This window comes from Giraffa tippelskirchi, chromosome 7 (genome assembly GCF_054371585.1).
Source record: "Giraffa tippelskirchi isolate mGirTip1 chromosome 7, T2T-mGirTip1v1.2.pri, whole genome shotgun sequence".
Lineage (NCBI taxonomy): Eukaryota > Metazoa > Chordata > Mammalia > Artiodactyla > Giraffidae > Giraffa > Giraffa tippelskirchi.
In genome coordinates this window covers 47,957,257-47,967,975 of record NC_137281.1, presented here as the reverse complement: position 1 = coordinate 47,967,975, position 10,719 = coordinate 47,957,257, and the positions used below count along the sequence as shown (strand labels likewise).

Here is a 10,719-nt window from a genome sequence, read left to right as displayed (position 1 = left end):
AGCAGAGCCTTCCCTGGCCCCAGAGCGCAGCGAGGTTGAGCAGGCTGTCAGCCAGAAGCAGAGAGAGACCCCTCCCAGGGCCCAGCTCTGAGTTCAGGGGCCTGACTCACAGACAATCCCAGACTGACCAGGAGCCCAAGAGAGGTGTGGGGGCAGAGAAAGGAAGCAGTGGACACCCCAAGACCCACCCCAAGAGCCTCCCAGGCTGTGACCATAGAGGCCGGGCTGCCCTCCCCCAAAGCTGGCCCACACACCACCTCCGCCCACCCTGGGGAGACCTTTCCAAAGCCCCAAGCCGCGGGATGGGGTCCTGGCGCCCAGGGAGAGTCTTGCAGGTTGGACCCCTCTCTAGCTCTGACACTGTGTGTCTCTGGGCAAACCCACAACCTCTCCGTGCCTCGATTTCCTTCCCTGTGAATTGAAAGTCATAAAAGAAGCCCCCTGCTTTTAAGGGAAGCCTTGGCCCCAAAAAACAATCCTTTATTGTCCCGACTGGTAGAGACATATTAATTCACTTTATTTTGAAAGAGGCCATGAGTGAGATATCCAGAATGTGAAGAGATAAACATCTCATCAGAAGGGTTTCTGTACAGAAAAGTGTCTCTTTCCGCTTCGCATCAGGAGAGCGTCACGTAATCGTCAGATGTGACCCGCGCCACCTCGGCCCTCTGCTGGTCGCCCAACCGCATCTGTTCCCCACCCCATTCCTCCCTGTTGACAGGATTCTGGTTTTGTTTGGCTTGGCAAGGGACCCGACTAAAAATATGCAGCTTCCCAGACTCCTTTGCAGTGAGTAGTCAGGTGACACGGTCCCAGCCAGGCGACGGAGGTGAGCTGCCCAGAGGGGGCCCCTTCCAGAGGACAAGACAGAGCAGCGTCTTGCTCGCCCTTTATCCTTCTTGGAATGCCATGAGTCTCAGAGGTGTGCCATTCACCTCAGACCTGAGCCCACAGGTCCAGAGCCCCAAAGATGGAGAGAACCAGGGTCCCTGTCCAGTCTGCCATTCCTGCCTCCCCCGCCTGGGACAACACCCCTCTGTTATCTGCAGCTGACCCACATGCACCTGAATACTAGGACCTCATCTTTGAGAGTAAACACAATAGAGGTTAGACAGGTCGTCTCCATGGAAATAACTCCCACCTTGGCCTGGAGGCCCCACCTCCCTCTTGTCTAGCAGAGAGGATTGACATCAATACCATTCAATCACAATGTTCTCTGTCTTCTTTGGGGCACTGAAAAGTAGGTGCCTCTATTCACTGACTTAAGTATTTTATTTATTTGGGCTTGTTTATCTATAATTTTCTTAGTGAAACCAGCCTTCAGGCTTCCCAACGCACAACATGACACAGACCGTGGCACCCCTGAGCTGTTGCCTCCCGGGGTGGTGACAGAGGGAGCTGGCTGCTCAGGAGAGGGTCTCAGCATCTCTGTGCAGATGGCAACTTCTTGGCCCTGGGAATGTGGAGCTGAGCTGAAAGCAGCTACCTGCCCTGACCTCGGTGATCTGGCCAAGGCTGTGGTCTCTGACCATGTCCCCCCTCGTCCACCCTCCGTTTCCCATTCGGTCTTCATGCTCCCTTTGCCCAGGCCAGTGCCAGGGACATCACTGCCCTGTCCCCACTGCAGGCTGAGCCCTCACATCTCCATTCAGAAGCCCATCTTAGGGCTTCCCCCAGACCCCGTACCTACACACCAGTGCCTCAGCCAATGCTCCCCCAAGACCGCAGCTGTCCATCACATGTCTGGCCTCCCTGTGGGCTGTGGGCTGAGACAGGAACCACCTTGTCTGTTGTTCACAGCTGTAAACCCAGAACCACCTAAGCGTTGGGCACAGAGTCGGGCTCCACACACACTTCCTGCCCCTGGAATGATTGCCTGCTGACCAAGATGGGGGACATAGTTATTTCACAGTGGCTGCGGTGGAGGGCCGAGGGGTACAGCAAAGCCTCGTTTTACCAGGTCTGTGTTTTCTCTCCCACACGCCACGTCCTTATACCTCCCAAGCTTGGGGAAAGGCTGAGGAGCATCTTATCACGTGGGCCCATGATGGGAGAGGGTGCTCACCCCAGGTCACCCAGAACAGCCCAAAAGGACAGGAGGGAGAAGCAAAATACCCAGAACCCCCTTCAGTTCTCCCCTGCACAGAAGCCTTGAGGCAAGGAGGTGAGTCACTCGTTGGAGGACAGGGAACCACACTAGAGGAGAGGGAAGAGCGGGTGCAAAGGCACTGAGGCCTTTGAGGAATGAGAGTCGTGGGTGTGTCAGGGGGCACAGCGAGGAGGACTGAGGCTAGACAGTAGTGGTTGTTGGTTTTATAGCATGAGATTATCATTAACTCTGTTTATAATAATGACAATGTTTGTCCAGCACCAACTATGCTCCAGGCACTTTGCATCCACCATCTCAGTTCCTCTAACCCCCAGAACGTAGGCCCTACAATTATCCCCATCTTTAGAGGACAAACCTGAGGCCCAGAGAATCAAACTGACTTTCATAAGACACCTGACAAGAAGGAGCAGAGCTAGAATCTCAGTCTAGACTCCTGGCTCTGCAAACATCATTCCCAAGGCCCATTTACACCACAACGCCTGCCCTTGGGCAAAGTGAAGAGAGCTGCTCAGTCACCAGGTGATATGGATCAGTCAGCACATTCTGCTGCGTAACAAAAGCACACAACCTGGGCATTTACACCCTGCTTCTGAAGTGGTCAGCTAGGCGTCCCTGCTGACACTGGCTGTGCTACTTACACATCTGAAGTTCTGCTGGGGTGAATGAGTGTCTCCTGTCCTTCCTCAGTCCAGCAGCTCAGGTCCTGCTCACTCGATGGCAGAGGCACCCAAGGACTAGTTGGGGCAGGTAAGTGTGCCTCCAAGCTTCTGCCTGAGTGACGTCTGCTAGCACCCTATTGGCCAAAGCAAGTCACAGAGTGAAACCCAGCTTCCAGGGACAGGGAAATCTACCTGCCACTTAGTAGAAGGAGCCACAAAGCCCTCAGCAAAGGCTGAACCCCTGAGGCCACTTATGCATTCCACCTGCACAGGTAAGAAAGGCCCAGAGCAGGACCAGAGGAGGCGCTGGGGATAGGGGGAGACAGGGGTCTCTCTGAGCCTGGGTCCTCCCCCAGGTAAAGAAAGAGTGACTTGTCCAGGGTCGAGCAGGAGGCAGTGGGGGAGCTGGAGCCTTTGTCCAAGCCCTCTGACTCCAAGACCCCTTCCCCTTGAGGTGTGAGCCTGGGTGGATCACTAGGTCCAACCAAGAAAAACAGAAACTTCACTGAGTATTTAAAACAGAAATTCAATATGTGGAACTGGTTGCTCTGACGATGGAAAACGGAGAAGCCAACCAGTGGAGCTGGGAGATACACATCTCATGGGCAGGAAGCTGCTGGCACCCTGGGGCTGGAGGGACAGAGAGGGGCCCCAGCTGGCAAGAGCCTGTCTCTGCAGCAGCACACTGCTGAGATGGGAGCCCAGAGTAGGGGGCGGGGAGCGAGGAGGAGGAGGGTGGTGTTCCCGGCTTCTCCCTTCTGCAGCCCTCCCTCCCAGCTCTCACCAGCACCTCTCACCAGCCAGACCCAGTGGGAAGCCTGGGGACCCAGCGGGGAACTAGGGGAATAATCTACCCCCTCAGACCGCAGCACAGAGCCGGCCAGGAAGGGCTGACGGGCGGGCTGAGGGCCCCGGGTTCCAAGCCAGAGCACACAAGCAGAGCCCTGGTTCGGACCCAGGAGGGCTGGGTGGGGGAGACTCTGCACGTCCAAAGCAGGCTCCTGGGGAGGCCCAGTCTCCTCCCAAGGCAGCACCCGTGAGGAGCGAACGCCTGCAGGGAGACGTCCAGAGGACACTCGGTCAGTGCCTACTGTAGCTGGGCTTTCCCTTCTTCCAGCCTCTGAGGCAGGAATGGCAGCCGGAGAGAAAATCAACGTCAGTAATTCGAGAGACTCACCGGGGTCACCTGTTCCCAGGCGGCCCCTCTCTCTGCCGGTTTGCTCCTGGGCTCCGGGAACTGGCCCACAGACGGCCGTGACCCAGTCCTCCATCCTGCACATGCGAGGGGTCCAGCCTTCTCATTCACAGTCTCAGATCCTCAGGACCTGGAAAAGAAAGATCACCAGCTCCATTTTATGTAGGAGGAAACCTAGACTCTGGAAACTTAAACACTTCACCAAGAGTCCCCAGGGAAGGAGAGCCCTGTGGGAACCCAAACCTGCCTCAGCCCTGCCTCTCAGACTCAGCTGCTGTCACCCTACAGTACTGAACTCACAGGGCCTGTGGGGTCCTGCTTTGGAAGGTGGGGACTGTGATCCCCCCGCCTGGATTCAGATCTTACTCCTGTCCAGCCCTGCACACAGGCTGGGCCTCCTGGGAGCCCCACTCAGTTTCCTCGATTGTCAAGAAGGGACAAGGACATTCCCGATCGCATCATCACATCATCCAGTTATCCTGTGCGACCCCAGCATGTTCCAACTTTGGATAGATACGCAACGATCATGCCGTTTAGATTCTGGTGGGGAGACACAACTCACAAATCATCAAAACTGGGAATCTGTCATCTGACTGTGTGTCCAAGGTTAGAATTCCAAGAAAGCACGTGCAATGAAATGAAGAGCAGCACCGAAGCACTATCCGAGAAGCTGCCCAGCCCCGTGGGACTGGGTGCCCAGGAGGCCGCCTGCTTTGTGGACTGGTCTTAGCTCTCCCAGACGGGAGTGTGTCCCATCTCCTCACCAAGCCAGCCTCCACTGTGGTCTGGGAACAGACCAGGGGAGAGCAGCCTGGAATGTCTGGGGCCTCCCGTCACTCCTGCCTGGACACCTCTGTGCAGAGGCGGCAATGCAAGACCACTGAAGAGTGGCCTCCAACCTCATTTCTCCAAACCACACAGAAGATGCTGGGCAAGTTTGTTTCTGAGAAGACAGGCAGGGATTTGAGTTTCTGGCGCTTGTTTGCACAAAGGATTTCGGCCGTCTTTCTCCTGACACGCAGCTTAAACACGTTAGCTGACCCTTAAATGGAATCCCCATGATGCCCCGGCTCCCTCCAAGAAAATTTCAGGGCAGAGGGTGGGAGGGGGAATAAAATGCATTGTGTCCTGCGGGCTTATTCCTGCCACTGCCAGTTTAGGGTTGACGACTCCATGCTAACTGTGTCTCCTGGTTTATTTGGGTGTCTTTTTCTCTTCTCCTTTATCTTTTAACTAAAACACAAAATAAGCATTTTGATTGCCTTCAGCTGTGAAGAGGGAAGTACATCTTACCGCCTCCCCCCGTTTGCTGGCAGAGATCAAACGTGAATTTCTCAAAAAACAAAAAGTGGAAGGTTTACAAATACAGGACTCAGAATCTGCAACAGTGCGTCATCACTCCAAGTCAGGGATGTGTGTAGCCCGACATGCTTGCCGGCAACCAGGCCGCCCATGCTCTTTCTGTAAACCCACATGCAAAGATAGTACCAGGGCCGCTTTCTGCCCATCTGCCAGAAAAAAACAAAAAAGAAAGCCCAGAAGAGGCAATAATCTTTGCATCAGCTGAGGCCCTATCAGCCTGGCTGGCAAACTGAAACATAATATTTTAGGCTGAAGTTGATCACATAGGTTTGCTGAATTCATTTTCTTAAAGTCTTGCCCCGAACAAGTTTATTCATTTTCACGAAGTCTGAAAGTGCTTTTTCTTGTTGGGTGTCTGAAACCTGAAATATTTTCAACTAAATGAGAAAATGTTCGCTGTTGAATGGCCTATTAGAGCTGTCACAAACGTGATTTCTGGAAATAAACAAGATCGTAAGAAGGTTGGCTGGAGCAGAAACGTAAGTCAGCGTTAATAGGTGGTGTAATTAAATTATCCCTTAAGCCAAGGTGGCAAGTGACACAGCTTTTTGTGTGTGAATTCTAATACAGTCACCTCCCTGGGCCTGCACAAATCTGAATGGACTTCTCTCCAGAATCACTAATTTTATTTTCTTCGGTTTCTACATATCAAATAGCTCTCTCTGTTCTGCTAGCTAACCAAAGTTCTTGAGACAGACAAGCCCATATTTTCTCGTATCATTTTACAGTTCACTTGATACAAACCTGGCTCCATAAACAATGTTTATTTTTTATGGTTTAGTATCTTGCTCAAGAAAATTAGAACTAAGTTTCATGAAGATTTATTTTCATTTTAACTATATTGTTCGCTGGCCACTGCCACTCAATACTTAAATGACTTTCTCCCCAAAGGGCAACATCTTTAAAGCGGAACAGAGTTTATTTAAACAGCTGGTTTTTTGCACAATCATTTTATTAATACATAGATTGAAGTCACGAATAGTCGGTAACTTGCTCAGTTTGTAAATACATACGGGTATAAAAGCTGGCATATCAATTAAATTCTTAAAGAGCAACACATGATTAATTGCTACCAGTAGGATGAAGTCATTGTACTCTGCTGCATTTACATATTTCTATGTCTTTAAATAGCATTTCACACTTGGAGTGAAATGAATTCCTGCCTATCTCCCTGCCAAGGACAAATGATAACATCATTTTTAGGAAAATAAATAAATCTTTTTGTTGCTATTGTTGAATTCCAATTTGTTTAAAATAATTGTCAACACGCACCCTATTTCTTTTTAAATTAAGATATGGCAAATTATTATATGAAACAAATTAAGGAATCATGTTGTCCCACGAAGAATCAAAACACTGAAATTTCCCAAAAATATTTTAAAGTCATTTTAATGTTAAATATGTTAAAGGACATGCTCATCGTTATTGAGATTCTCTCTAGTAAAGAAGTGGGGAGAGAAAAATGTTTGCTTGTTTTGGGAATAAAGTAGAAACTTTTCCAGTGGGAGAAGAGGAGTTTCATTCATGGGAGATAGAGGTTTAAAAGCTTTAAGAAGCTGGTGATACCATTTAGCAGGTGCTGATATAATGAAATACAATGTCCAGGGTGGGAGTCCCACGTGCATTCATCACTTTCAAAAGGAAGAGACTTTCTCGAGAAGGTGAGACTCTGGTATCGCTATCCGTACATGCCGAATTTTAACTGGTCATTTGTACACATATAAGATTCTATGCAATACTGTAACAAGTGCATTCTTCATGAACATTACAGGAGAACCATGAAGAGATCTTCTACTTGATAAAACATAGATGGGCAACAGATAAAATATTGAAATAGCTGCTAACTGTCTTCCATTTTCATTCTGAACATTTCCAGGTGTTTGTGCTCTAGCTGGGTGCTGCCTCAGACCATTTCGGGAAGGTGAGACACTTGGTAATTAAGAGTTGCCTTAACACTTTAATACTCTCGGATGGCTTGGCACATTTCAGGTGAGGCCACAACAAAGTTGTTCTTCTTGCTTTTAGAGATGACTGGATGGGCTCCGGAGAGGGGAAGGGGTTCCTGACACAACTGGGACTAAATCTCAGTCTCTATCTTCCCCACCCCCACCCCGTGGGTCACTCTAGAAGTAACATCGCCATCTGCTGGACCCCAAAGGAACCTCCCTAAGAGGGGGAAGGTTTCTGTTTCGGCAATCCACATTAGACCACTTACAAAATGTATTTCACATGTACAAGGCCACCACTTCGGAGACAGGACAGCAAGAACAAAATAATCAAAAGTTCAGGAAAGTGGCAATATCCATTTTGCACAAACTGGTCTGTAGCAGTTTTGAAAACTGGTTCTCCTCGATCCCCCTTTCCCAGGCAACAACCCCCAGAGAAGGTGAAAAAAGTAAGACAATTGCCATTTTTAATTTCTAAGAGTTATGAATTTCTGGAATGAAAGTTTTTTTGTTTGTTTTTTTGTTTGGTTGGTTTTTTGGTCACCAGTCAGTGCCCACCATTTTCTCTCCACACTTTCTCAGGGCTGGAACTGTGGGGGGAGATGAGCACGCATGCGCAAGTGTGTGCTTTTACACACACACACACACTATTCCTTTGGAGTTCTTTAATCTAACAAGGCTTCGGGAACACAAGAGTACAAAACTGGGATAACCCAAATATTATTCTAACTCTTTTTTCAGGAACTTAAGCAAAACAACTACCATTTTTGAAGTTTATATAACTTTTCCTTATAAATACAATCACATTCCGATTATACATCTGCATGATGTCGATTTCTGGATTTCCTTATGCAAGTAACAGTCTTGCTTCCCCCCTTCTTCCTGCTCCTAACTGATCACTGGATTGGCCTTGAAATTTGAGCATTAATTGCTTTCTCTTGGTAATTAAAGTCAGGGTATTCTTTTCATGAGAGAACGACATTGTTTTACAATTTCCCATACTCCTTGGAATAGTTTCATAGAAAGGAAAGAAGTCAGTTGTGACCTAGAATATTAACACATGTTTTCTTTACAATCCTCCCAACATTTGACAAGATGTTCAGGAAAATAAATTTTTAATAGATTACTTATGTTAAATGAAAATTACAATTAAATTTGTTAAGTATCACAATTCACCCATTTTAAAAGAGAAACATTTTTACTGAATTTTATTTTCCTTTATTACGCATCATAAAAAAATTTTAAGTGTCCTAGGAGCCTTAAAGTCAGGCTTGCTATTGCATTACAGTCACAAATTACTTCATTTCACATATATATATATTCATTTCATATATATATATATAAATACCAAGGTATTTACATTTGTAACTTAATTTCTCACTCAATAGAGTTTGAAAGATCTGGATATTATAAAGGCGAACTCATTTTCTGCTGGAATGAAATGAGAAAATGAAAATTTTAAAAATTCGTTTTATTAGGTAAATTCAGCAGGGACTCCCTGTTAGCCCCTGAAATAAACCAGCCTGCTTCTGTTTACTTTCTCCATCTTTCGGAGCCTCAAAATGAAAATTGAAGTCACTGCCTTCGGTAAGCACACTCCCCCTCCCCTTCCTATCCGATGTTTGTGTAGAAATTGTAGAGTCTCTTTTCCTAAAAGTTGAGAATGGTGCTGAGGGCTGACAGAGCCGGTTCAGATGGGGAGCCCCGTAGAAAGTTAACCGCTAGAGAAAGAAAGGGGAGGCCTGACGTGAGGGGACGATCAGGGCCAGAGCCGCAGGACAGACTGGAGTACTCACAGTTCCCAGTGTCCGCTCCTCTGTCTGGGTCCCAGTGCTGGTTCCAGAAGGAAATGTGGCTCTTTGTGCAGAACCAGAGTGAACATCCAGGAAGCTGGCAAAATCACTAGCTAAACAATCAACAGAAGAAACACAACAAATTAAAGTACCAAATTTGGGTTTTTTCTCCAATAAAGGAAAAGAAAGTGAGCAGCAGAGGGGAAGGTGGGGGAAAAGGACATATTTAAATTTTTTTTCCTGTGACCTGAGCTGGGCCCCAGGTTAATCTCAGTGTGAATCTGGATATTGCTCTCCTGACCCGCGTAATATAAAGCATTATTCGACTGCCTGTAAAGGACACAGGCTTATCGCAAACCCTGAAATTCGCCGTGTGAAACAGCCCGAGTTCCTGCCGCAGACCTGAAATGAGTTTTCCTAAGAAAATACACTTTAAAACTCAGCGACCCCCACCCCTAACGAAAGCCTTCGGTGACAGGAAATGTTAACCATTTTAAGCACTTTTTATTTGCATTTGCTCAGAAGCTGAGGGAGTGAGGGGAGAAATGTACTTCTAATGACTGGTGGTGAAAATCAGAAATCAGAGGGTGGAGTGAGCGTGGTCCTGCGTGTTTCTGAGCCGGTGAGGGGTGAGGGGTGTGGAGCGTGCTGGGCCCTGAATTTGCCCAGACAAGAGTGACCTCTCCTGAGTTCCCACAGAAGCTGGAAAGGGTTTGCATGGAGCAGTCGCGCAGCATTTCAAATTCTCTTGCTGTGTTGATAAGTTAAAGGCAGTCCCTTTCCACTCTTTAGCTGAGGCATCTACAGAAAAGGGCCCGTCTCGCAATGTTTGTGACGCTGAGATGTGTTTGTGTGTGTTTTCTCCCTGGGATCAAAAGGGAAAAAAAATTTTCCCCGAAATCAACTAAACACTGAAACTCAGAAACACACAGAATGTGTATCACATTGTCCTTCAGAAATCCATCTTGAATTAAAAAAAAAAAAAAAACTCTCTTTGATCAAAAGCCGACAGAGAATTGCATTTTTCTCCATTCTGTTGCATTTAACGCAGACTAACACAGGGTGAGTTTAAACAAACAGATGGCCTGGGTATGAATGCTCCTTTCAGTTTGAGTAGCTTGAGGTGGGTTGGATCCATGAGGGGGGTGGGGGTAGGCAGCAGTTGGGAGGATTAGTTGGAGGGGAGGAAAGCTGCAAAGTTTAGGGGGGAGCCAAGACAAGAATAAACCCATGATGAAAAAAATTTTAAACTACCTCTATGCTTTAAGTCTGTGACCCTCCAGCAAGTGTGCAGTGTAACTGTTGAAATTCTTCTGCCTAAAAGATAAATGGCCTACTTGATTCAAGAGTGTCAAGTAGGAAAAACAAAACAAAACAAAAGCCCTTCAAAGTATATTTTCAGAAGATAATCTAATGCACAATGAGCGCCCGGTAAGAGGGGCGTGGAGGGGGGAGAAGGCCGGCTCCTCATGGGAAATCTTGCTTCAGAGCTGTGTTCCAGCCGCCTCGGGGTGGGTTGGGGGCCAACTGAGAAAGGCCAGTCCTGGGCTGAGGGTCTTCACGGGGCATGAACTGGACTCGCCCCCCAAGCCCCATCAGAACAGGCTGCTCACGGCCTCCCTCCCCTGTGTGGCCCCTAAGCCACCAACCCAGG

General features: G+C 48.1%; 1 long non-coding RNA gene across 1 annotated transcript in view; it reads right to left on the bottom strand.

Moving 5' to 3' along the window:
• Window positions 1-2,298: 2,298 nt before the first annotated feature.
• Window positions 2,299-10,719, bottom strand: part of LOC145514726 (uncharacterized) — a 93,954-nt gene continuing 85,533 nt past the window's right edge. The window contains exons 5-8 of the long non-coding RNA XR_014060320.1: window positions 10,320-10,382; window positions 9,069-9,178; window positions 3,947-4,094; window positions 2,299-2,903 (exon numbers count right to left, since the gene is read on the bottom strand). This is a non-coding gene — a long non-coding RNA (uncharacterized LOC145514726). The remainder of the gene's footprint in view (window positions 2,904-3,946; window positions 4,095-9,068; window positions 9,179-10,319; window positions 10,383-10,719) is intronic.